This window comes from Pinus tabuliformis, chromosome 3_2 (assembly GCF_031772625.1).
Source record: "Pinus tabuliformis cultivar Carrire ecotype Pingquan chromosome 3_2, CPIR1, whole genome shotgun sequence".
Lineage (NCBI taxonomy): Eukaryota > Viridiplantae > Streptophyta > Pinopsida > Pinales > Pinaceae > Pinus > Pinus tabuliformis.
This window is the reverse complement of record NC_142302.1, coordinates 1,288,790,714-1,288,818,066: the sequence shown is the minus strand read 5'-3', so window position 1 is coordinate 1,288,818,066 and position 27,353 is coordinate 1,288,790,714.

The following is a 27,353-nucleotide window of genomic DNA, read 5'->3' as shown; positions in this document are numbered from 1 at the left end:
GAATTTTTCTTGTTGCAAACAAGGCAACGTCCTTGTCACTGCTACAGTGATATGAAACATAAATAAGGATCCTTTAAAAGGGAAAAATGGTGGTTGTTACCATCTCACATGGATATGCATGAATTTTCTTGTCAAGGAACTTGGAACAATATCAATGTAATTACTCACTGACACCAACACAATGCACAGGCATATCTTCCTTGGCAACAATCCAATAAATAAGCCAACAAATGAATTTTAGTGTTGTTTTGAAACAAAAGAAGATTGGGAATGTGGCATTGGCATTTAAATATCAGTTGGGTGATTTGGAAAAGAAAATGGGTCTATGTTTGTAACCCACAAATTGCATTCTACTATACAATTTACACACAAAAATTCACCAACCAAAGCAAGCACACAACATTTATATGGCCATGTAATAGACATAAGGATGCTACTGTGAAATTCCAAATGGGAAAACCATCATTTGATGGGAATTTTACTATGCTCAAGAAATTGCTAGAAAGGCTGAGATATGCAATCTCAACAAAGTTTTTGGTGCATTCTTACACACTCACTCCCTATCACACACACAGTGTCTAAAGAGGCACAAAAAGTGTGAAATGCGGTGTAAGATATGTAATTGATTAGTAATTTTACCTTCTTAGGTAGTTGAAGAATTTGAAAATGAGTAAGTTGATTTTTTTCTATTTTTTATCTTCTTGCTGGACACTAGCAAGTGAAAATTCTCCAGCTTGCTTGCTCAAACACATTAATATGGGAGGTCCTTTAATGCCTTGGCCAAGGGGGGCCAAGGGTGTAGTTGTAGGGGCATTGGGACAAAATTTGGGGGTTCATAACATTAGGAAAAGTGGAATGGCATGACCAAAAAGGTTATGGGTGGGGGGAGGTATGTTATGGTGTATTGAATGGGGCAAGGGGTCACAAGGGTAGCATGGATGGTAGAAATCAAAGGTAAAAGCATGGTTTACTAAGATCTATAATCATAGCATTAGAGAATGAGAAGGGGGCTTAGGACTTAATTTAATAGGGTCTAGGGGACCTAGAGGGAAGGTAGCAAGAGCAATTGATAGGGGAACCCCCAATAGTGGTGATAAGGGGATTAGGAGTCCAATTATCACAAACCACAAGCCCTTAACCCATAACCACTAAATTCCCTATCCCCTTAACCCCCAATCCATAATCCCTTAACCCCTACACTCACAACTCATAACCTATAAACCCATTAACTCATTGAATCTTAAGGCACTAATCCCTAACCTATAATCCATGAACCAACTCCTAACCCATAACTCCTCATCTTCTTAACATGTGACCCTTAACCCCTAACCCTTCAATGCCTAAACACCTTAATGTCTAACCCCTTAACCACTAACAACTAAATCCCCCAAATCTTAATTCCTTAACCCCTAAACTCAATTGTGTCAATGTAGAATAATATACATAAGAGAAAATAAAATGATATTATCCACATCAATGCTTGAAATAGCCTTAAATTATCCATGAGTGGTGAGCCAAGGGGTGAATGTGGGGCACTATTAAAGTTACATCATGCTTAAATTCCTTTAAGATTGTGAGGTTGTTCTCCAATAGGGTTGAACCATCATCACAAGGAAGCATGACACATTTTTGTGGGGGAGTAATTAAAGTTGTAACACAATTCAAGTGATTTACACCTCTAATGTAAATGACATCATTGTATGTTTGTGTCAGGTTGTTAGAGAGGTTATTTATAGAAAATACATTCAATGTACTTAGACTTCATCTTTTTAGGGCCTTGACTCTAACATGGATTTGTACCAGGAACACTTCATGCAAATGAAAGGGGACTTTTTTGTTTAACCACATACGCACAAGAGCATCAGATGCTACCCTTCAAATCCCCCTTGGTGCATTCAAAGTGGGTTTACATTCGCGTCAAGTTGAAACTAATCATAATGACCTTCCTTGATCTTCTTAATAACATCTGCTAGCTTTTCCATATACACGAGATAGAATTAAAGGATCACCTCATCTATAGATGCCCCCATTTATTATGAGATTCAAGGGATGTTCTATTGTCTTTATCAACATTTGGATGGGTCGTTATCTATATTCTTTAAATACATGTTTAGAACTTTTTATGAGGGAGGTCCTTTGATTTAGATCTTTATATAAGGCCTTATGTGGCCTTCCCCTATAAAACTCTTCCAAGGGGGTCACCTCCTTCCATGTTGCCTTTCTACTTAGGGCCAAATTGACAAACCAAGATTCGAACTTCTTCAACTACCAAATTAGTGAGGCATCATACCTCTTCTTGACCTCGGCCTCAATGAGACATATTTATTTAGAGATACTTTGAGGATTTCCCACTATAGATCACAAGTTGGATGTCATGGGATCTGTTACTCCATTTTCTATTTGGGTTTTTAGAGGATATTTCAAAATTTTGATTGTGTTAAAATTGGAAACTAGGGCCAAATTCCACCATGGGATAGATCATTTGATGGAGATGATGATTGCATTAAATTCCTCTTTTCGAGAGGACCAAAATTGATATAAATATCATCTCATTTAGACAAGCGAAAGTGTGATTTTTGAACACATGTAAAAATTGTTCAGGTTGGCTACAGCAACATGTAGGCTCAAGAAGCCCAATGGATGTGTCTCTTCACCCACAGTGAATTGTATAAATACAAGTGACCTCACACCTCATTTGGCATCATCATCACTCACACATTCTTCTCTCTCCTTCTCTCATTGGTTCATACAACTATTGGGCAACTTGTCTCTCTCTCACGTGTGGAAGAAGGATGAGTTTTCTAGGCTGAATTGCAGGACCGAAATTTCAAGCAGCAGACCAAGTTTGACTAGCGTTGACCAAGGAGTTATTGACCAGCTTTGGTTGTGATTTTTGGAGGATCTTTTCTGTCTCTTTAGGCTGCATTTTTGGGCACAAAAATTGAGGGAATATGGGCAGCTTGACCAATGCTGACTTCATGGTTGACTGCAGTTTGACTATAGAAAATTATAACAATTTTTCTCTCATCTTTCACCGAGTTTAACCGAGCTATTTTAGGATGAATTTGACCTCTTGCTCAGGTCGAATTTGGACTGAGGATGATTGATTGCTGATTTGACCAATGTTGACTTTCTAGTTATGGTTGAAGTTTGACTACACAAATTGACAAGACTGTTTTGACTTTGAATTGGGCAAGTCAATTTGAATTTTGTACTCTCTCTTTCTGCTGAAATTGTGATATAATAATAAGAATAATTGATCAAAGGGTTTTCCCAACATTGGGGTTTTTCCCTGGCATCCACCAAATCTGGTGTCCTCTTGTCTTGGCTTGTCTTCTGCATATTGTTTTATGTTCTATCTACTTTTACTATCAATGTGATTAATGGTTAATGTGATTGCTACTGGAAATCTAAATTGAAATTGCTATTGGGCTGCTTAAGGAACATTGAAGTAATTGTGCTAAGCATACAACATACCATTGTTAACTAAAATTAATAGATTATCATCTCAACCCCTACGATTCCTATCACATTGATCATTTTCCATCTAAGGTATACAAATCTATATGTAATTAATGTATGTATCATTGGTTTGATCACACCTTGCCTTAGCCATCTAGGACACTAGGTGTAGGAAGGGCTTCCTTTAGCTACCATATTTAGTTGGATATGTATGATCCATGTGTATATGATATTATGTCCAATGTGTACTATTTTTATTGTGTTCACTTAAACACTCTATTCTAACTCTTAATGCTTTGGCTATAAGTTTTAATCTGAGTTGTTCCATGGTGTTTCATAATTTTTCTCATAGAAGTGTGTCATCTTGATGGTTTGGGTATATTCTTAGTGATTTGAGTAGATGCTATACATTAATCTTATTGTACCCTTTATTTCCTTTAGTCAAAATTTATCCCATGTCTCTCTTAACAACACATGTGAAGGCCTTCTAAGCTATGACTAACTTCTAATAAGGTATTTTTAAGCTCTAAGTGAACTTCCTAAAAAATAATGAGCTACCTATAACTATTTAAGTTTATTGATAACATTATTTACAGATTTAAGTATATTTTCACTTCCTTAAATATTGATAGATATTTCCTTCATGTGTAAAACTCATATCCATTTTCCCTCCTTATATGAACATATTTACATATATTAAAGAAACATCAAATAATTTTTATTGATTCCTCATTAGACTAACATTATTACTTATATTCAACATCATTAGATATAACTTCTATGTGAGATGACCTCCTTTTGCTCAAATAAAAATAAACTTAATGAAAACTGAAGAGACCATAGCAACTGCTTTTTAAGATTTTACGACCTATTAAAATCTAATTTGGCGGCTACTCTAAAATCAAAATGGATGTATTAAAATTTATTTTCTTGCCACACTCAGTTCTCTCTTTCTCTGCTCATAATCTTTATGATTTCGCAGCAGATTCCATACCCTTCTATGATATTCAATTATTAGCTGCACTCAGTTCACTCTTTCTCTGCTCGTAATCTTTATGATTTCGCAGCAGATTCCATACCCTTCTATGGCATTCAATTCTTCACTGCCCTATTGATTTGACTACATTTTTTGCGTGTATTGATTATATCAGATCTGGGTTCGCTCTTTTTCGAGCTTTAATTGAGACATTCTTCTCTTGATTTGGATTTGGAGCCTTTCACTGCAATTCGGAGCAGAAAACATGTCGTCTGCATATGAATATAAAGTTACAACCTTCGAGAACTCCGAGGTGTATGGATACTTCTGAAAGGTTAGATCGTTGTCCCCTTACAAATTGATTTTCCACTTGTCAATTGCGCAATGTTAGCATAAAATCTCACATTAGAGAGCAAGTGGCAATGTTGGCCATTCATTTCCAGGCATGAAAACTCACTAGATGTTTGAACATTGTAGTTCTTGAGTTTATTTATGCTTAGGGTTAGATGCAAAGCTACGTGCAAGGAAACCAAATCAAAACCTCATTTATGCTAAATTCAAATGATAAACCTTGAGAAAAACTATTAGCATGATAGGATCTAAGTTAAAAAAAATGAGCAAACACAATAAATCCTTATATCAAAGAAAAAGAATGCAAGCCAATTTGGAATGGGCCCCTTTTAAATGGATGACCTGTAGGTACTATCATACAAACAACAAATCAATCTAGAGATTATGCCATCTCTTATGGTCATGGTCGACCTGCAGAACAAAATATGTTTGTAACAAAAGATGAAGAAATTAGCTCATTGAAACAGGAAAAATGAAACTTAGTTCTAAAGGTAAAGATACACAAGTCCTAGGCTATAAGTAAATAGAAGTTAAAGGAAAAACTCAAAGAGACGATTGGAAAAGAAAAGAAAAGGCCCTAAATGCCTCCACTGGGCATGGAGTCTTATCTTGACCCTCAAGCAAAAGCCCTTTTTCCTTGTATTTCTGAAGTTTCTACACATTCCCTGGTGAATGCTTGGAAAACATCACTCTAGGAAGCTGGATTGTATAGAAATCAAAGAGAGGCTAGACTAGTATTAGATCTAGCGTAAGTAATGCAACTAAAAAAAATTAAAATTTCTAAGATCCAATCTGAAGTAAAGAATTAAATTCTGAAAATAGTCAACCCCAATACCCATAGTTTAGCTTAAATATTTTCACAATGGAACAACATAGCAACAGTCCATATCTTACTTGCATTTCTTGATGTTGCACTAGCTCCTTCCTTCAACGTAATGTGGATGCCCAAAATCCTTTATGTTTCTAGCTTGGGACTAAATGGTTAAGAGACAGGAAACATTTCATACCAATAGTGAGAAAATGAGAGTTTTATTCCATTTCCAACCACGTGCAAATGAGAGGAGTGCCATCCTATTATAGGAAGAGAGGCCTCCTAAGCCATCATTACAAAACCATGTGCCATCATGAAATGGTGTGCTCAATATAAGAGGTAAATAACTAATTCCCAACTAACTTCCTCACATGTGTGGACCTCTCTTAGATGTTAGGTGGTGCACTCCAACCCTTTCCCACCCTTGAGGGTCAAAATAGTCAAACACAAGAGTGTCTTACTCCTTTTGGCCAACAAACCTTGTTCTTTCCCACATGTGAGGGTCAAGAAAGGGTCAAAGCATTAGTGCCTCCACTAAAGAGCTCATAAATGTGTACAAATAATCTCCAACATTGAGAGAGAGGAGAGAGAAATGTTGAATTTCCACGATCTTGGGTCTAGGATAGAGTCTTAAAATCTCTGACGCTACCAAACCGAGAATCTCAATGATACTATGCACAACAGAATATAAACAACAGTAAATCACACATGCACAGACTTCAACCCACTATGGTCTTCCTGCACTGCACCGATGAAGACCAACATAGGGCACGGAGGGTTGCCACCTATCACTACAAGATGTCCATCTCCCACAATGAACATAGACTAGGAGGTCTACCCATCATCTGTTGTAGAAGTCTTTCTCCACACACAAGTCTTAGGCTCCACAAAATTCTCTTGGTTGATCAGACCCTTGAGCTCAACAACTTTCTCTCTTGCAACCACATTTGTCCATCAAGGTGTTGCTCACCGGGCTACAACTTGGACACTATCACGTTGTCCTCCAGCAGACCATAAGTGCCCAATCATGTCCACACTTGGTCTTCTCTAACACTACCCTCCAATAGGCAATGAGAGACCAAGTCCACATTATATCATTTGCACTAAGGGAATCCCCACACTTGGAAGATCCTTACACATGGCTGCCCATAGACTCCACCATTCCACCCTTTGCTCTGCAATAAAGGAGCTATTGCACAAATCTGGGCATCAACAACTTGTCCTCTCCTAGGACACCATCAACCATGCAATCTGCTCCTAGTTGGAGTTCCTTCATGCCCAAGGAAACTCCAACAAATGGCTCCCACGGGTTGCAAACTAACTGATCCAATACTGGTCACAAACTGTGACCCAACACAAGGCAAAACTAGAGAAATAACATACCTTTCATCTGTTGTTCATGGACTGAAGTCTGGTCACTAGTTAGGGCATCCTTGTAAACCACAACAACCTACCATTTGAGATCAAAACCTCCACCAAAGACTGCAGCCTCCTCAAATCTACAAGCCTCTGCCACTCGCTATCTTGATAGGCACCTACAACACCTAGATTAGGCTTGTTTAGCCCTCCAAACAACCACCATAGGTGTGTAGCCTAGTCTCCACAGGTTTGTGATCTCCTCGGCCTGTTCTAGCATGAGAACCCACATCAACTAGCCCATAACAACTTCCCTTGAGTGTGGTTGTCCCTCCTTGAGAGGCTGAGGAAGTTTGCTGTTGTCCTAGCCTCCAAACAAGCCTTGGTCTTCCTTCAAGTATTGCGGCTGCCCTAGATATCCACCTATAGGTCTATGACAGCCTAGTTTTTGGATTGTCCACCCTTAATCGAACCTTCAATTAGGCTCAATACCTTCTCCTCTCACTTGCGTTCACACCTTTCCTTACTCGGCCTTGTTGTGGCATGAGACAACCCTCCATGTAGTCAAAGAGGCACCCAAACTAGCCCTAAGCCCTCATGTTGTTTTGTCCTCTTCTCCTATGGAAAAACAAAGGTATCTCCCTCTTCACCGAGTTGTTGTCCCTCCTTCTTAATGCTACCTTAATGTTGCTCTCTTTGGATGTGTAATAACCTCACATATCACCCTATATTTATATCCAAAAGAGGGGCTCCTTCCACCACCACTCTAGGGTTGTCCAGCTCTCAAGGAGGCTTACTAAACTTAAGCTGATCTTAACTCATATGGTGCCAACTCAACATTAGACTTCAAAAATTCATAACTCCTCAATGAAAACTTAGAATCAGATGTTTCTCATTGTGTTAGAATCGTCTCGCCAAGATCTATCATCCTCATCCATCACATGTCGAAGGATCGTCATGATTTTGGCCCAAATATCTATGGGTGAAAAACCCCAGGCTTGGGTTCTAAGCCCACAAGTCTACTTGTTGTGCTTTGACCTCCAACCCTCAAACACTAGTGCTTGGAGTACCTCCAAAGCTACACAAAAAGCAACAATCCCCCTTAGCGACGGAGGTACTTCCAAGACTATGAAGTAAACATCATCATTCAGTGACACTAGCCCATCTGACATCCATCACTACCGCATACCCTATAAAATAAATCTGATAGTCTTCTTAATGCCTCTGCCTCATCACATCTGAACTTGAAGATCGCAAACCTCCATAGGGGTTGCTCCCTCTGAGGCTAGACTCCCTCTAAGCCTACACAATCTCCACTGGCTCAGTCCTACAAGCAATCATCCTCATGGATCAAATACCTCTCGTGCAAATCCCACCAATCTTAGATATGCAACATCACGATCCGATGAAGACTGTACCCTGCCAACCTATATTCCATCACATGAGGCCATCTCGATCAACCTAATCTTGTCCATGCCAAAGAAACCCTTGAGCTGTCCCAGCCATCCATGACAAGAAATAGGAAGTCCACAATCTACAAACCGCCATACAACATATTGAATTGCACCAAGTTCACCATGGGTCCACCAAAACTCCCATCTCATCTCATCATGTATTCTATCGATACCACATCTCCATGTCTTCAGCTGAACCCTCTGCTCCATGATCCAGACACCCACAACTCCCTCTGCGTTTCTTTGCTATGCACACTCTGATTCGTTGTCCCTCAAAGTGGCTCAGATATGCTTTGATACCATGTTTAATTTCCATGATCTTGGGTCTGGGATAGAGTCTTAAAATCTCTGATGCTATCAAACTAAGAATCTCAACATACTACTTTGTACAGTGGAATATAAACAACAATAAATCACACATGCACAAAATATGGACAATTTTTTACAATTTTGTACAATAACCCAACTTCGTTATATAAAACAACATATAATACAACAATGTAGGGCTCGCATACCAGGGATGATGACCCTCATACATCCACTAGTACAAGATACAAAACTGGGACTTGGTGTCAGTCCATCGACAACCAATCTGTCCTCAACAAGATACTCTAACCATCTGGTTGTTGCATGCTCTCTCAGCTCATCTCGGTCATACCCTATACCTGCTTGGTCCTTCATCTCCTGATCTGCATCTCCTGCCTCTATAAATGCTCCAAGTCCATCTAGCCACTAAATCTCGACTATCCAATCTGCTCACTAGTTGTGCCTTCATCCTCAAGGCCATAACACATCGAGACTCAACTGTCTAGAGGCTTCACTGTTAACATAACACCCAACACCTGGAATCCACCATTGTTTTTTTTGGTATTGACATTATCTCCCATATTGTATACATCATTCTTCATGATGGATTTTCACTCCACCATGGCATCTTGCCACACCTGCTTTATTGTTGCTTCCTCATAACTAGAAATTTTTATATCAATAATGGAAGACATCAATGCAACATAACTAGGGAACCTTTTAGGAGGATGGCTTACCTAAATGGAAGTAGATGAAGCACCATCCTTCTCTGTTTCCTCCTGTAGTGTCTGTGTAAACCACCTGGGTTTCTTGGCTATACGGGAAGGCAGAACAATATCTATTCTGTTATGAAACCAGCTCAAGAAAAGATAGAAAAGAAAGATCAACGCCTTAGAATTCAGCCTCTTCGAGGGGGCAACCTCCTTTACATTACATAAATGAACAATTCTTGGATGATACAAATGACAAAACCTCCTTTCTATATATAGGAGTCTAAGGAGTCACAATATAATCCAATCGACCTAACAATAATAATATAAAGCCACAAAAATAACAATAGAGGGATTCTATGGGGCACAGAAATAACAATATGGGGGTAATAGGGGCACAACAATATAAATAAGGGGTATAACTACAATAGTAATGGGGTAATCACTAGTATTATAGGGACCCAACATGCCCCTCTCCTTCAAAAAAGTGTTGTCCTCAACGCTTGAGTAGTTCTGGATACTTCTGCATAAAATTCTCATCCTCCCATGTGGAATCTTCAGCGGATAAGTTCTTCCACTTGATAAGATACTCTGAAATTGATCGATTTCGTAGCTGTCGAGTTCTTGTTTCTGTGACTGCTTCCGGTTCCAATATAATTTTTCCTTCCTCGTCAAGTTCTGGCAATATTGTTTGAACTGGGAGCTTGTCGCCTATAACCTTCTTTAAACATGAAACATGGAAAACTGGGTGCAATCGAGAAGCTGCAGGAAGCTCCAATTTGTATGCCATAGTACCAATCTTTTGCAACACCTTGTACGGACCATAATACTTTGGTGATAATTTATTATCCTTCTTAGCTTGCTTTAGGGACATTTGCTTATATGGTTGTAGCCGTAGGAATACCCAATCACCTACATCAAAACTTCTTTCACTGCGATGTTGATCTGCCTGTTGTTTCATTCTATTTTGTGCCAACACGAGGTTATCCTTTAAGAGTTGGAGGACTTGTTGTTGATGTTCGATGTGATGTTCCACTGCCTGAACCTTAGAATTTTCTCTTAAATATGATGTGATGGATGGTGGTTGATACCCATAAAGTGCCATAAATGGGGTCATTTTTGTTGCTGTATGGAAGGAAGTGTTATACCACCATTCAGCCAGAGGCAACCATTTGACCCATTGTGTCTGTTTATCAGATACAAAGCAACGAAGATATCCTTCCAAACATTTGTTTACTATCTCAGTTTGCCCATCAGATTGAGGATGATAAGATGAGCTATGAGCTAACTGAGTACCAAGACAAGAAAATAATTTGTCCAAAAATTTCCAGTGAAAATGGGATCTCTGTCACTTACAATAATCTTTGGGTTTCCATGTAGCTTTTGAATTGTTTCCATAAATGCAGTAGAAACTGTACTGGCTTTAAATGGATGTGATAATGCACAAAAGTGTGCATACTTGGTAAGTCTGTCAACTACCACCATGATGACACTCTTTCCCTCAGACTTGGGTAAACCTGTGATAAAATCCATTGAAACCTCCTCCCAACGTTGGCTTGGAATGGATAAAGGTTGTAATAGACCCGGTGTCAAACATTCCACCACAAACTTTTGAATATCTGATTTAAGGCCATCCCAAAAAAATTCCTTCTTAACCCTGTGGTAAGTTTTTAAAAATCCTGAGTGCCCTCCTAAGGGAGAAGTGTGCAATTCCATAAGAATCTTTTGTTTTAGCTGGGAATTCTTACAGAGGTATAAGCGATCTTTGTACCATAACGAATCATTTTGCCAGCTAAATGTATCAGAAGTACTGGAATCTTGTTGTAGCTTTCGAATAAGTGCCCACACTTCTTCGTCATTCTTCCATTCCTCCTTTGCTTCGTTTATCCAATCTGGTTGGATAATAGAAATGGCACACAACAATGCTTCCACATCCTCATCCTTTCTTGAGAGTGCATCTGCCACCACATTTTGCTTCCCTTTTTTGTAGATGATTTCAAAGTCATAACCCAACATCTTTGTGACCCACTTTTGTTGCTCTTCAGAGGATAATCTTTGTTCTAAAAAGTATTTAAGGCTATCATGATCCGTTTTTACCTTGAAGTGTCTTCCCATTAGGTAGGGTCGCCATTTCTTAAGTGCATGGAGTATTGCCAACATTTCCTTCTCATAAATAGCTTTGCTTAAAAACTTTCCCTTGATTGGACGACTTTCAAAAGCAATGGGTCTTTCATCTTGCATTAGAACAGCACCAATTCCATTTCCTGAAGCATCACATTCCACAATAAAGGTTTTTGTGAAGTCCGGTGTAGCTAAGACCGGTGCTTGGCACATTGCCTCTTTAAGATGTTCAAAGGCCTTTGTTGCTTCCGGAGTCCATGAAAATGAATCTTTCTTCAATAATGTTGTTAGAGGTGCTGCTATTCTCCCATAATTCTTAACAAACTTGCGATAATACCCTGTCAACCCAAGAAATCCTCGCAGATGCTTTATGGATGTGGGGATTTTCCATTCCTTAATGGCTTTAATTTTGCTAGGGTCTACCTTAACTCCTTCATGAGATACAATATGACCCAAATATTCCACCTCCTGGACTCCAAAGAAACATTTGGATCTTTTTGCATATAATTGTTTCTCCTCCAATAGTTGTAGCACCCTGTCAACATGTTCAACATGATCCTTCCAAGACTTGCTGTAGATTAGTATATCATCAAAAAATACTAACACAAATTTTCTAAGGAATGGTTTGAAAATTGAATTCATCAAACCTTGAAATGTTGAAGGTGCATTGGTAAGGCCAAAAGGCATGACCAAAAATTCATAATGACCCTCATGAGTTCTAAATGCTGTTTTCGGAATGTCTTCAATCTTCATTCTGATTTGATGATATCCCGAACGAAGATCCAACTTGGTGAAGTAAATTGATCCATGCAATTCATCCAGTAATTCATCAATGACAGGAATGGGGAACTTATCTTTAATAGTGAGCTTGTTGAGCTCCCTATAATCTGGACACATGCGCCATGATCCATCCTTCTTGTGCACCAATACTACTGGAGCTGAGAAAGAACTTTGACTCGGTTGAATTATACCAGCCTCTAGCATTTCTGCAACCATACGTTCAATTTCACTTTTTTGGACATAGGGATATCTGTACGGCCTGATGTTTGGAGGAACACTTCCTGGAATCAGATGAATAGCATGATCATGATCACGCATAGGTGGGAGACCTTTGGGAGTCTCAAATACCTTGGAATGATTGTCCAGGACTTTTTGGAGATCTGGAGAAATAGATGATTCCAATGTGGAAACATCTAGCGAACATAATTGTGCAATTACACCTCTTTGCTCCTTTTTTAGAAGCTTTGTCATGCCATTAGAGCTGATTATCTTTCCTGGTTTCCCTGCAATACCCCTTAATTCAACTTCCTTTCCTTCCACAGAAAATTTCATGAAAAGTTCTTGAAAATTAAAAGCTATTGTACCCAAGGATTGTAGCCATTGGACTCCTAGTACAACATCAGCACCTCCCATTGGAATGGAAAGCATTGGGCTAGTCAATACATATTCTCCCATGGATAGCTTGATATTATGGCACTTTCCAGAACAATTTATTGTTCCTCCATTTGCAATCATCACTTGACACTCTGGTGCTGGATATAGGAAGCAATTCAATTCTTTTGCTACCCTACAATGAATAAAATTGTGGGTGCTTCCTGAATCAATCAACACTATTACCTTTTTCTTCTTGATTTGTCCTTCTATCTTGATGGTTTGAGGAGTGGTAATTCCCGCCAATGCATTACAAGATATGGTCGGATTTATTTGTTCTTCATCTAGGCTTTGTTCCTGGAATATATCCTCTTCTTTTGACCTTTCTTGCTCCTTTTCTTCTTCCTCTTCACAATCTATGTAGAATAATTTCTTCTCAGCACACTTATGACCTTTTGTGTATTTGCTATCACAATTGTAACAAAGCCCTTTTGCTCTTTTTTCTTCCAATTGTTGTGGTGTCAACCTTGTAGGTTGTGGAAGACTATGGGCAACAACACTTCCGTCTTTATAGTTGTGAATGGTATGCTTCCTAGTTGCCATAATTTTGCTTTCCATTTTTCTTGCTAACCTGAATGCCTTCTCTAATGAATCAGGTTCCCAAAGGCGCACATCATGTTGGATATTATCCTTTAAAGACCCTATGAACACATCAATCCTATGCTCCTCTGGAATATCTTTTACCCTTATGTTCAATTTTTGGAACTCCTCAATGTGCTCCATTATTGAACCCTTTTGTTTGAGACTTATCAATTGGCTAAAAAAAGTGTTGCTTTTTGTATCCTCATAATGTGCTATCAATTCTTCCGTAAAAATTGCCCAAGTGATAAATTGTTTACGAGAACAAAGCCATTGATACCATACAAACTGATTTGGTTCCAAATATAAAGTTGCCATACGTACCTTTTGTGTGTTTTGCACATTATTGAGATCGAAGAATTGCTCCATCTGTAATATCCATGTGGCGGGATCCTTGCCATCAAACTTCCTCATATCGATTTTTGGAACATGGTGAGTCTTCGATCCAACATTAGAGTCTATGGAATCATGATTAACATTTCTTTTGTTCTCATCATGAGTTTCCTTTAGTACTCTTTCACCCTTAGTGACCATTTCTTGTAGCAACTTATTCATATTTATCTTCAATTCTTCCATCTTATCATCCATGCCATCAATTTTAGCGTCCATGCCATTCACCTTAGCTTCCATGCCATCCAACTTAGCTTCTACGCCTTTCTTTAAACAGTCCATCTTAGCTTCTACACCTTTCTTTAAACCCTCCATCTTAGCTTCTACATCTTTCTTTAAACCATCCATCTTAGATTTTGTTCTTTTTTGTGCAAGGGACAGTTGTTGCACTTGGTCTTGTAATTTTGATATATCATGTTGCATTTCTTCCTCTTCTTCATGAGTCATGCTAGAGCTTTCAGGTTCCTTACTAGGTGTTTGCATTTTCTTTCCTCGGGGCATCAGTTACCGATAATTTGAATTCCTTCAAAATAAATTTTCAAACCAAGCTTAAGCAAAAATTTAAAAAAATCTACACACCTTTTTTCACTTTGTAGGAGCTTGATATTGCCTCTGATGTATCTCTGTACTTTCCAATCATCTAGTTCTGAAATTGTGACCTGTAGTAGCTCTCTGTGTCCTCTTTCCAATGCCACCAGTCTGATCCAAATTGGATTCTCCAAGAAAGAGTTATGCACAATCTCCCAAGTGACCTGATTATAGACTTTCAGTAGAGCGAACTTGTATGAAGTGCCACGTGTACAATTTTCAACCTTTGGTTCTGAAACAGATATACAAGAAACTACAGTCCGTCCTCTTTCTGTACCTTCTTACGAAATTTCAATCCGATCCCTAGAGAGAAAGTTATGACGATTTTCCCTAGGTCACCTGTTTTGAATGTAATTCAGGAGTCTGCAAAAAGACCAACTTCCTCAGATCATATCTCCGTAAATATCACGCGAAAAGATCTGAAATTCGGACCCAAGGTTCAGCACGATTTTTTCTCAAATGGGTTTTTTTTGCGACTTCTGAAACATCACAGAAAAAACGTTATAGCGAAAATTCCACGATGACCTGTTTGGAGCAGCGAAACCCTAGAATCCAAAGCTCTGATACCAAATGTTATGAAACCAGCTCAAGAAAAGATAGAAAAGAAAGATCAACGCCTTAGAATTCAGCCTCTTCAAGGGGGCAACCTCCTTTACATTACATAAATGAAAGATTCTTGGATGATACAAATGACAAAACCTCCTTTCTATATATAGGAGTCTAAGGAGTCACAATATAATCCAGCCGACCTAACAATAATAATATAAAGCCACAAAAATAACAATAGAGGGATTCTATGGGGCACATAAATAACAATATGGGGGTAATAGGGGCACAACAATATAAATAAGGGGTATAACTACAATAGTAATGGGGTAATCACTAGTATTATAGGGACCCAACATATTCCTACGCTAGAACGTATCTGAATTGCACTTGGTCTCCTTGAAATACGCAGATCAACAAAATGAAGTGGTGTCTTCTCCTTAATTAATATTGGGTGCTTTTGGAACTTGGAAGTCCATGTATCATTATCTAGATTCACATCTTAGCTTACTACCATCTTCCTTTGGGAAGGAACATAGATCTTGTAAGCTTTAGAGGACTCATTGTACCCAACTAAAATACCCTCCAAGTTGGAGGGTTCAAGCTTGATCCTCTACTCCTATGGAACATGAATATAAAGTAGACTCTCAAACATACCTCACGAAATGGAATTGGTGTTATTTGAATGCAAGAAGAAAGACCCATTTCTTTTGAAATTTGTACAATCAAAGGAAAGTATTTAAAAAAAAACTATTTATGAGAAGGAAATGTTAGCAATACTACATGCACTAAAACAATGACGGCCTTACCTAATGGGAAGACAATTTGAGGTAAAAATAGATCATGGTAGTCTTAAATAATTTTTGGAACAAATATTATCTTCGGAAGAGTAACAAAATTGGGTCACAAAGATGTTGGGCTATCACTTTGAAATCATATACAAAAAAGGGAAGAAAAATGTTGTTGTAGATGCACTCTCAAGAAAGGATGAGGATGTGGAAGCATTGCTTTTTGCCATGTCTATTATCCAACGTTATTGGATAACCAAAGCAAGGGATGAATGAAAGAATGACGAAGAGGTGTGGACACTCATTCAAACATTGTGGCAAGACCCAAGTACATCTGATACATTTAGCTAGAAAAAAGAATTATTATGGTACAAATATTGATTATATCTTTGTAAAAATTCCCAACTCAAACAAAAGATTCTTTTGGAATTGTACACCTCCCCCTTAGGAGGGCAGTAACTATTTTTAAAAACTTATAACAATATCAGGAAGGAATTATTTTGAGAGGGCCTTATATATAATATTCAAATGTTTGTGGTAGAATGTTTGGTTTGCCAACAAAATAAAGTTGAGATAATTAAGACCCTGAGTCTATTACAACCTTTAGCCATTCCAGGTCAGCATTGGGAGGACGTCTTAATGGATTTTATCACAGGTTTACCCAAGAATGAAAAAAAAAGGTGTCATCATGGTGGTAGTGGATAAACTTACCAAGTATGCACAATTTTTTGCAGTATCTCATCCTTTTAAAGCTAGTACAGTTACTACTCCATTTACGGAAACAACTCAAAAGCTAGATAGAAACCCCAAGATTATCGTAAGTGACAAAGATCCCATTTTCACTGGAAATTTTTGGAAGAAGTTATTTTCTTGTCTTGGTAATAAATTATATCATATCTCATCTTATCATGCTCAATATCATGGGAAAACTAAGATAGTGAATAAATTTTTGGAAGTATATCTTCGTTGCTTTATATCTAGTAAACAAACAAAATGGGTCAAGTGCTTCCCCTAGCTGAATGGTGGTATAATACTTCCTTCCATACTACATCAAAAGTGACACCATTTATGGCACTTTATGAATATCATCCACTATCCATCACATAATATTTAAGAGACTTTTCTAAGGTTCAGGTAGTGGAAGATCACATCGAGCATCAACAACAAGATCTCAAACTCTTTAAGGATAACCTCACTCTCGCATATAATCGAATGAAAAAATAAGATCAACATCGCATTGAAAGAATTTTTGATGTAGGTGACTCGGTATTTCTACGGCTACCACCATACAAAAAAATATCCCTCGAGCAAGCTAATAAGGATAATAAATTATCACCCAAGTATTATGGTCTTTACAAGGTGTTGCAAAAGATTGGTACTATAGCATACAAATTAGAGCTACAAGTATCTTCTCGAGTACACCCAGTTTTCCATGTTTCATATTTAAAGAAGGTTATCAGTGATAAGCTTCCAGTTCAAGCAATATTGTCAGAACTTGATGAAGAAGGAAAAATCATATTGGAGCCTGAAGTGGTTACGGAAACAAGAAATCAACAACTACAGAGTCGATCATTTTCAGAATATCTCATTAAGTGCAAGAACTTACACGCTAAAAATTCCACATGGGAGAATGAGAATTATATATAGAATCATCTAGAACTCCTCAAATGTTGAGGAAGACAAGTTTTTGAAGGAGATGGACATGTTAGGTCCCTATAATAATAGTGTAGTCCCCTTATTGTTATTGTTAATGTAGCCCCCATATTGTTATTGTTGTGCCCCATAGAAACCCACTATTGTTATTGTTGTGTCCCTAGATTATTATTGTTATGTAGGCTCTGATTATATTGGGACCCCTAAGACTCATATATATAGAAAGAAGTCCTTTTCATTTGTATCATACGAGAATTTCTCATTTATGTAATGTAAAGGAGGTTTCCCCCTTAAACAGGATCATTTTTAAGTTGTTGAACTATCTTTTCTTCTATTTTGTGAGTTGGCTTCATAACAACTTTTCTTTACATATTTGCATGCAACAAAAGTAATAGCCGAGGGGATATTTTATATTTAATAAAGTTTATACAATTTCATGCACAAGAAAAATGAATATGTATTTGCATTCCTATAATGTTGGTCTTCTTGAAAATAATGTTTTATAATATGTGAGTGTATCTGCATGTGCAAGGAGAATAACTATTTTTTTTAAAGATAATATGTGATTATATGACAATAGCTTATGGGTTATATACTTTTGAATAAATTTTATGTAATTGTATGCAGGGACTATGGATAATTGTAGTTGTTTTCTTTTGTGTGTTTGTGTGAAGGGAATAATAGTTATTATGATATTTATCTTGGAGGATTTTCCCCTCTTCATATGAAAAATAAGGGAAAAAACCATGGAGTTTCTGTAAAAACAAATTGCAGTAGATTGTACCTATTTTCCTTCTCGTGATACATACAAAACAAGGATAAGTGAGCATGCCATCATTATTATTATTTATTTTACCTTACACATGTGAGCTATCGATGGAGAAACATGTGTCATCCATACATATGTAGAAATAAATAGACATGTTTTGGTAATTATGAACCTTTAATTAACACATGGCTAGTGTTGTTAAAAGAGGTACGCATGTCTCTAAAATTTGTTACAATTTATTTATGCAAATGGAAAGATATTTGAGAACATCACTAGTGAGGGATATTTATTGATTAATATTTTAACTAATCATGATTTCAGAGTTTGTTGATGGTAGTAGTTGCAGAGAAGGATGGTGACTTATACAAAGGATAGATTAGGTACGAAAGGGACTAGTGGTCCATGTAGATTAAAGGGAGGAAAATAGTAGAATAATCCACTAATGTGAAGAACCATGTCACAAAGACATAATGTTTGATTATTTATGAGTAAATGATATAATGATTATTGTAATAGCTTCTAGCTAGATATGTGATATTTAATTGCTATGTCTTTCTAACATTTTATGACCATGGTTAAGGGATGGACACCCTTACAAGCCATCGGATGAGGGATGAACACATTTATAGGCCTTTAATAATAAAATGAAATGTTTGTTTGTTTTGACCCTGGGGTTTCCAAGGTATATTGGTTTTCAATGATGTGTTTGTCTATTTTTTCATTATTATGATGTTGATTCTATGAATGGAAAGACATTCATATTATCAAGAATGTGATTTACTAACTCAGTTAAAAGAATCATGAAAATGATGCAATGTTACATCAAAACGTTTACGATAATATGCTACAATAGTGGTTGTTATGTCATGGAAGTTACCATTCCATTTCTATAGTTACTCAATGTAATGATCATTGTTTTATATAATGGTCAATAAATAATATGGAATAAGTAATTTGGAATGTTACATATTGGTAAATTCTGCAAAACAATTCTAACTCCATACATTTTTCCATGAGATTTATCGAGAAATGGTACAAGATTTAAATGCAATAGATTTAGCTCTGAATCTTATGATATACATGGAGTGAACCTAGACCATAACACTCGACATTAAAATCATAGGGGTGGGATTTAAGCTGTGTTTTTAGACTTGGTCTCTTCTTTCTTGGATTTACATATGTTTAGAAATGATTCTCAAGGATTATTCTAATTGTTCTTGACTTAAGGTTTTATCCAGAATATATTTAAAGATGGATTAAGTGATAATGAATTGATTCGAGACTAAATGAATATAGACTGTGAGGTTGGACATTAAATATGTTTAGAAATGATTCTCAAGAATTATTCTAATTATTCTTGACTTAATTTTTTATCCAGAATATATTTGAAGATGGATTAAGTGATAATGAATTGATTTGAGACTAAATGAATATAGACTGTGAGGTTGGACCATTAAAATAGAAAAAATCGGATGCAACTGTGTCTTTGAACTTGGTCTCTTCTTTATTTCTTTGATGTATATTTTTTGTAATGATTTTTCAAAATTTTGGCTTAAGGCAATATCCAGAATATAATTATTAAATGTGTTAATAGATTAACTCTGTAAACCCGTATGTATGGTAACTTATCCATAAAATATCGAAACATAGAAAAATTAACCTAAACAAATAATCAATTAATCCACCTACTAGAGAGTAAGAAACATTTTATGTAAATCGAAGTGATTAAGCAAAATATTATTGAGTGACAGCCCTACATTAAAGCAGAGAAACCATCTATATATTTGAAATATTATTCAGGGATATCCCTACTTTAAAGTAGAGCAACAATCGAAAAACTCGAAGATATGGAGCTCTGGTTCTAGGGTTTAACGAAACTAGTGGCAGAGGGTACCAAGCATCCATGGAGACACAGGGAGGAGGGAGCTCCACTCCCTCCTATAGTTATATGGTAGCAAACAGAGGAAGAGGAGGGAAAAAGAACAAACCTCCAAAGTGTTGGGAGGTCAAGACAAAAGACACAGACACAGAAACTCACAAGGCGAAAGGTAGCAAAACCAATGCAGATCAAGGGGCCCACGAAGAAGACTGTCAGGAGGAAAAAGTGGAAGATAGAGGTCAAGGGTCAGAGAATAGAGCTAAGATGAGGCCCTATAAACCCAAGACCACAACTAAACCTCGGGTTATTCTGAATGATCTAGCTCTGCAAGCGCATAGAGATCACATGGCTAACTATGCCATCATATGTAAATTTATGGGAATATGGGCATCAGAGAAAGCGGTGTACACCTGGATAAAATACAACTGGAAACGAAAGGGGGAGTTAAATATTCATCTTGGATCCAAAGGTTTTTTCACGATGGTGTTTACGAATATGGAAGACAGAGATAGAATATTTGAAGGAGGGCCATACTTCTTTGCAGCTGTTGGGCTCCATATGAGTCCATGGACGATGAACTTTGTGCCTAAACGAGAAAACTTCACTTTGGTACCGATGTGGATTTGACTATACTCCTTACCTTTAGATTACTAGATTCCAGAGTCTTTAAAAGCTATAGGCAATAAATTAGGTCATTTCTTAAAGATTTCAGAGGCAACTCTAAGGGGAAAATATACATCCTATGCCCGCATATGTGTGGAGATGGACCTATCTGGAGCCCTTCCATATGAGGTCATTGTAGAAGTCTATGATGAGGAATGGGTTCAAGAACTTGACTATGAACATATCCCGTTTAGATGTCACAAATGTCATGAGCATGGGAATCTATCCAGAGACTATCCACTCAATCGAAGGGAGGAAAACCTAAATCCCAACAAAGGAAAAGACCAGACAGGTTTCACTAAAGTAAGAGGGAAAGGAAAAGGGGGAGGAAGGAATACACAAAGGAGCCTCATTGTGAATGATAAAACAAAAAGTTACAACAGCTTTGAGATCTTAGGAGAAAAAGAAGTTGAGGAAGGGGATAAAGAGAGTATGGAGAATCAAACAACAAGGGGGAAAGAAAAAGAGACCAATGTGGAGTACATTCGGGAACAGAATGAACACACAATGGAATCTTTGAATACCATGGAAGTAGAAAAATACCAGGAAATGACTCAAAGTGAAAGTGGTACGGAGGATCAAGATTTGCAGGAGATCTTGGAAAGTGAGAACCTAGAGCTAGAAACATTTCTAGAACAGGGTGGAAACCTGGGAATAAACTCCATCCCTTAGGAGGACGTGGATAAAGTCCAACATATATTCCTTAACACAGCACATCAAATAGTTGCAAGAGTCAAAAGAGGACATGACAACCAGGAAAATAAGGGAACCTCCTCAATAGGATTAATAACCGAAAAATTAACAAAGAATCCAGGCAAAAGGAGGGGTAGAAAAAGACAGAAGGAAGTACTACTTGAGTGTGGCAAGCTCATGATTGATTCAAGAAGGATGAAAGACCTTTCTAGTTACTCCTTTATAACCCCACCTCAATGAAAATCACAACCTAGAACCTAGGGAGCAGAAGAAAACAGAGGAATCTTGGTAAAAGGATTAGAGAGGAAAAACCTGACATAGTATTCATACAGGAAACAAAATGCTCAGTGGAGAAGATCCATGAGAAACATAGCAAATGGGTAAATATATATGAATACCTTGAAGTTAAGGAAAATAAATCTGCTGGTGGTATTCTCACTCTTTGGGATCCACAGAAATTTGGTGTGATTGATGCAGAGGCATCGAGACATCACATTTCTCTGATTTTCCAACCGGTGGGAGACAGGCAATGTTACATGATCACCAATGTCTATTGTCCACAACCAATGAAGGACAAACTTCGACTCCTCACAACATTGGAGGATATGAAGAAGAGATACCCAGCTCTACCATGGATTCTTGGAGGTGATTTTAACATAACAAAATGACTCGTGGAGAAGAAAGGAGGAACTATAATAATTGGGAGAGATTCAATTGCCTTCAAAAACTTCATCACCAATATGAAATTGGTTGGTATGGAACCAAGCAATGGAATCTTCACTTGGAACAACAAAAGAGGAGGCCCTACCCAAGTGGCCTCAAAATTGGATAGATTTATGGTTTCAGAGGAACTTCTTCTCAGGAGAAGCAGCATTGCTGTACTTATTTTACCTTTTGGGGGTTCAGATCACTGGCCTATCCAATTAGAAGCCTCCCTTTTTGGAAAACCAAGGAACACCCCCTTAAGGTTTGAGAATGCTTGGCTCACACATTCAGATTTCCTCACAAATATTGAATAATGGTGGAAGGAAGATCTTCACCTTCAAGGTACAAAGGTGTTCCTGCTTCACTGCAGGCTCAAACACATTAAAGGTAGACTCAAAGAATGGAACAAAAAGGAATTTGGTAACATCTTCAAAGCTAAAGGAGAGGTGGAAAAGAAACTAAAGGAAATAAACTAGACTCTTATCACAGAAGGATACACAGATGAAAGGAAAGAGATGGCAGAGTTACTCCAGCAGAAGTGGGACAACAAAAACCTTCAAGAGGAAATACTCTAGAGACAGAAATCTAGAGTACAATTGATCAAAGAAGGGGAGAGAAACACCAAATTCTTTCACAGATCCACCATAGCTTACTAAAACAACAATAGAATTTTGAAACTTACAGATCAACATGGTGTAGAGAGAAACACTCATGAAGAGATGGAGAAAGTTCTACTCCAACATTTTCAGAAAATTGTTGAGGAAACCACGGAAGATAGATACCAATTTATAGAAAAATTCACTCAGTACATCCCTAAATTGGTCACCAGAGAAGATAATTTCAATCTCAATAGACGAGTAACAGTGGAAGAAATTGAGGAAGCAATGAAAGAGATGCAAAATGGCAAAGTACCAGGCCCGGATGGCTTCAATGTGGAGTTTTTCAAAGCAGCCTTGTTGGAAGATAGTGAAATAGTACATCCTAGAGGTTGTGGAAGACTCTCGAAGATTTAAGAAAGTCTTAAAGGCGCTCAATGAATCTTTCATAGCCTTAATCCCCAAACAGGAGAAGGCCACCTCTCTAGACAGATTTCAACCTATAGCATTATGAAATGTGATCTACAAAATTATATCCAAAGTCATTTCCAATCGTCTCAAACCTCTCCTCCCAACCCTAGTGTTAGAGGAACAAACTAGCTATGTGGAAGGAAGACAAATTCTAGATAATATAATACAAGCACATGAAAAGGTTCATTCACTCATTACCAACAAATAGGCTAGAATGATAATGTAGTTGGACATAGCAAAGGCCTATGACAAACTTAACTGGTCATATATAAGAGCAATTTTTAAATCCTATGGCTTTGATCATGAATGGATAAAATGGGTTATGGCACTAGTTACCACAACCAACTATTTAATTCTTCTCAATGGCGCTCCTTCCAAAACCTTCAAGCCTTCTAGAGGTCTAAGGCAAGGAGATCCTCTTTCTCCTTTCCTCTTCATTCTAATGATGGAAGGGTTAGGAAGATCTATCAAAGCTACTAAGGAGTAAGGGAGAATTCAGGGCCTGAGACTCACTCATGATGGGGACACAGTGATGCATCAACAATTTGTGAATGACACTATGCTTCAAGGCACTCCCGCTATTAAGGAAGCCAAAGAATTCAAACATATTTTGAGTGAGTTTGCTAGGGCAGCAGGCACTGAGGTAAGTCTCACTAAATCAAAAATCTTCTTTTTCAATACAGATATTTCAATTCAAAGAAATCTTTCCAGAATTTTGGGCTTTCAAATGGAGACACTACCTATGAAGTACTTGGGAGTTCCTCTCACTGACAAATCGCTTCACAAGGATATCTCGGAGCCTGTTCTTAAAAGGCTAAAAGATAAGATCGGCAAATGGATAAACAGAGTACTAAATCTATCGGGGAGACTAGTTCTCACTAAGGCTGTCCTACAAAGTATCCCTATCTATATGCTATCTGCCATTCCAGCACCAGCCAGTGTAATGACCAATATAAGAAACATTCAGAGAGACTTTCTATGGGGGAAAGGTGAAGAAAAGAAGAAATGGGCCCTTGTGGCATGGGACAGAGTATGCAAACCTAAGTCCCATGGTGTCTTGGGTTTTCATGACCCAGGAATTCTAAATAGAGTTCTTGGTGCCCAAATCTAATGGAGATGGCTGAAAGAAATTCAAGCCCCTTGGGAAAAACTCTGGAAGCACAAATATGCTAGCGAATGGCAGGAGGAAAATCTAATCAGAATGACAGGATAGGTAAAAGGTTATGCAATTTGGAATAGGGCATGGGAGAATAGAGCCCTAGTCCAAAACCATAGTTTCTGGGACATTAGAAATGGGAACCTGGCTTAGTTCTGGGAGGACAATTGGTAGCAAGAGGACAATCTCTGAAGTGAAGAATTAGCAAACATTTACACTGATACCATCAGTAAAGGACTAAAGTGGGTAAGTGACTATTGGGACCAAGCAATGAATGATAAGAAACAGAGAAATTGGAAACTTCCAGATTATAGTGGAATGGGCATGTTGCATACTCAAGCTACAACCCTTCAAGGTCTTTTAGACAAGAGACAAATCTTGAACTCAAACTTGAATGATCAACTAAGATGGGGAAAGAACAAGACAGGTCTCTTCAACCTTAAGGAAGCCAAAAGAATAGATGCAAGGCTAAACCATCCCAACACTGATAAGACATGGAAAGAAATATGGGAAAATCCTCATTGGATGAAAGTAAAATTGTTCAAGTGGCTGCTTCAATAGGGAAAGATTCTGACTTGGGATAACCTAAGAAAAAGAGGTTTTGTTGGCCCCTCAAGATGTCACTTATGTAGACAACAGGAAGAAACTACAAATCATCTCCTGAATAGATGCACTTTCACCACAACTCTTTGGAATTGGGTTGGAGAAGTCTTTGAGCAGACAGACAGAGATGCTAATGACATCATCACCACTTTGAAGAACTGGAGAAAAAAATTCTCGAATAATGAGATCATAAACTCTACCCAGATGCTGACCCCAGGATTCTTAATCTGGAATGTCTGTAAGGAGCGTAACAATAGTATTTTCAAGGAGAAAGTGAGTCCAGTGAGCAACATCCTCAAATTGGTCCTTAAATAACTCAAAGAAGATGTACATATCCTGGGAGGAGAAGCTATAGTTAAACCTATTTAACAAAGAGAAGCAAGAATATTGAAGAAATTAGAGCTCAAGGTTATTCCCCCTTAGGGTTCTATGTAGATTATCAAGAAAACCTCAACAGAAAAGTCTTCTTGGCAACCCCCTTCTCATGGTTTTTTAAAATTCAACATAGATGGGGCTTCAAAAGGGAATCTGGGAGAAGCAGGTTATGGAGGGGTTCTGAGGGATGAGGAAGGAAACATACAAGTCATCTTCCATAGTTATCTTGGCAAAGCTATTAATAATATGGCTAAGCTCATGGTGATGGAATCATGCCTAGAAATATTGCTCAAGTACAACATTCAAAATGTCATCATTGAGGCTGATTCAGAACTAGTCATTAACTCAGTTAAAAGGATAAATGTTAGCGCTGCTCTTGAGAAAATATCAGAACATTGGCGGCTTCTGCAAGTCTACCAAAGAATACAAGCGCACCTAAGAATGCTGAGAACCCTCAGGTTGGTGCATGTTCGTAGGGAAGCCAATAAAGTGGTGGATTGGCTTGCCAATGAGGGGGTATGAAATAAGCATATCGATCTTTGCGATTGGTGGGAGGAGATAATAGATGACAATTTGAAGGAGGGATGTTCATCCAGATCCCTTAGTGACTGACAGGAGCATCAGGAAAATCAAGAGATCGTATTTGCTAACACAGAGCCACAGTAACGAGGTACAATTATTCTAGTTTCATCATGAAGTGTTTTGACATAAGTGTGATCCCTTTTAGGTGGCAGGTCTATGGTGGCCTCATTAACGTGGGTAATGGAAATCCAGACGTCTCAGGGGGACGGCTGGATAGAGAGATCTTCATCTCCCTTTGGCCCATGAGCCGGAACCCGGATTTTCTCAGTAACTGCAAAACCCCAACTTTTATTCCAGTGAACAGCTTTACTACCCTTGCGGTGGTTTCTAGTATTTCGCAAGCTCATCAAGTAGGAAGCAGTTTTTCTCATTTGGGAGCAATTCCACTCACCACGCGACACGTGGATAGGGGTGGGGTGGAATTACCGCCTTCATCGCATGCTAACTATTGGTGCTCTTAGCCTGCGCGATTTGATCTGTAACCATTAGATCAAGCGAGGATAATCTACGGCCAGGATTTTGTGTGCAAGTTGGTGGGTCCACATCATGGGTTATGTTTTGAGTTGTTCACAAGACCTCTCCGGGATTGCGTGCAAATGGTGGATTTCGGAGGGTTAAAGTGATCTACGGTTAATCCAAAAATGGACCCGATAAGATTATAGATTATGGTCTATTGGGTTTATCGGGTCTGATTCATTTGTTAAAAGGTGTGCTTGTTGGCCACCCGATATCTTTCTAATCCACTGGATCTTCAGTTCAAGATCCAACGGTCAGTTTTGGACTACAAGTTTGTTTCGGTGGGCCCATGTCCTTGGTTACGCTTTGTCGTTTTGTGACCTTGTACTGGGGTTGGCCTGCCGTATTGGCAGTCCTCACAATCGCAGTTTCCTTTGTACAATATTTCTCTTTTTAATTGAATAGAAAGATCCACTCTTACCTTAGCAAAAAAAGGGTAGAGCAACAATCTATATATTTGAATGATAAAGATAGTCCAAAACAATATTTTGGTGGGGAATCCTAAGACTGAACCCATGTTGACATCGGGTGAGAATAATCATGAGAAAAGTGAAAGTGAACAAAGGATCAAAAACAATAATCCATGATTATTAAACAAATTATTTAAAAGTAAATATAAAACAAAAGTATAAGTAATACATGTTTCAATTAAATAGTTTATTCATACTGTGAAATTGGAATTCATGTAACCGAGATCTCAAGGCTTTTGCGAGGCTATATTTATGGAAGATTTATTGGAAAACCAATACCATATCATGAAGAATCATATGGAAGATTTAATGGAAAGAATGATAGCATGTGGGTTGATATAAAAATGTAATAA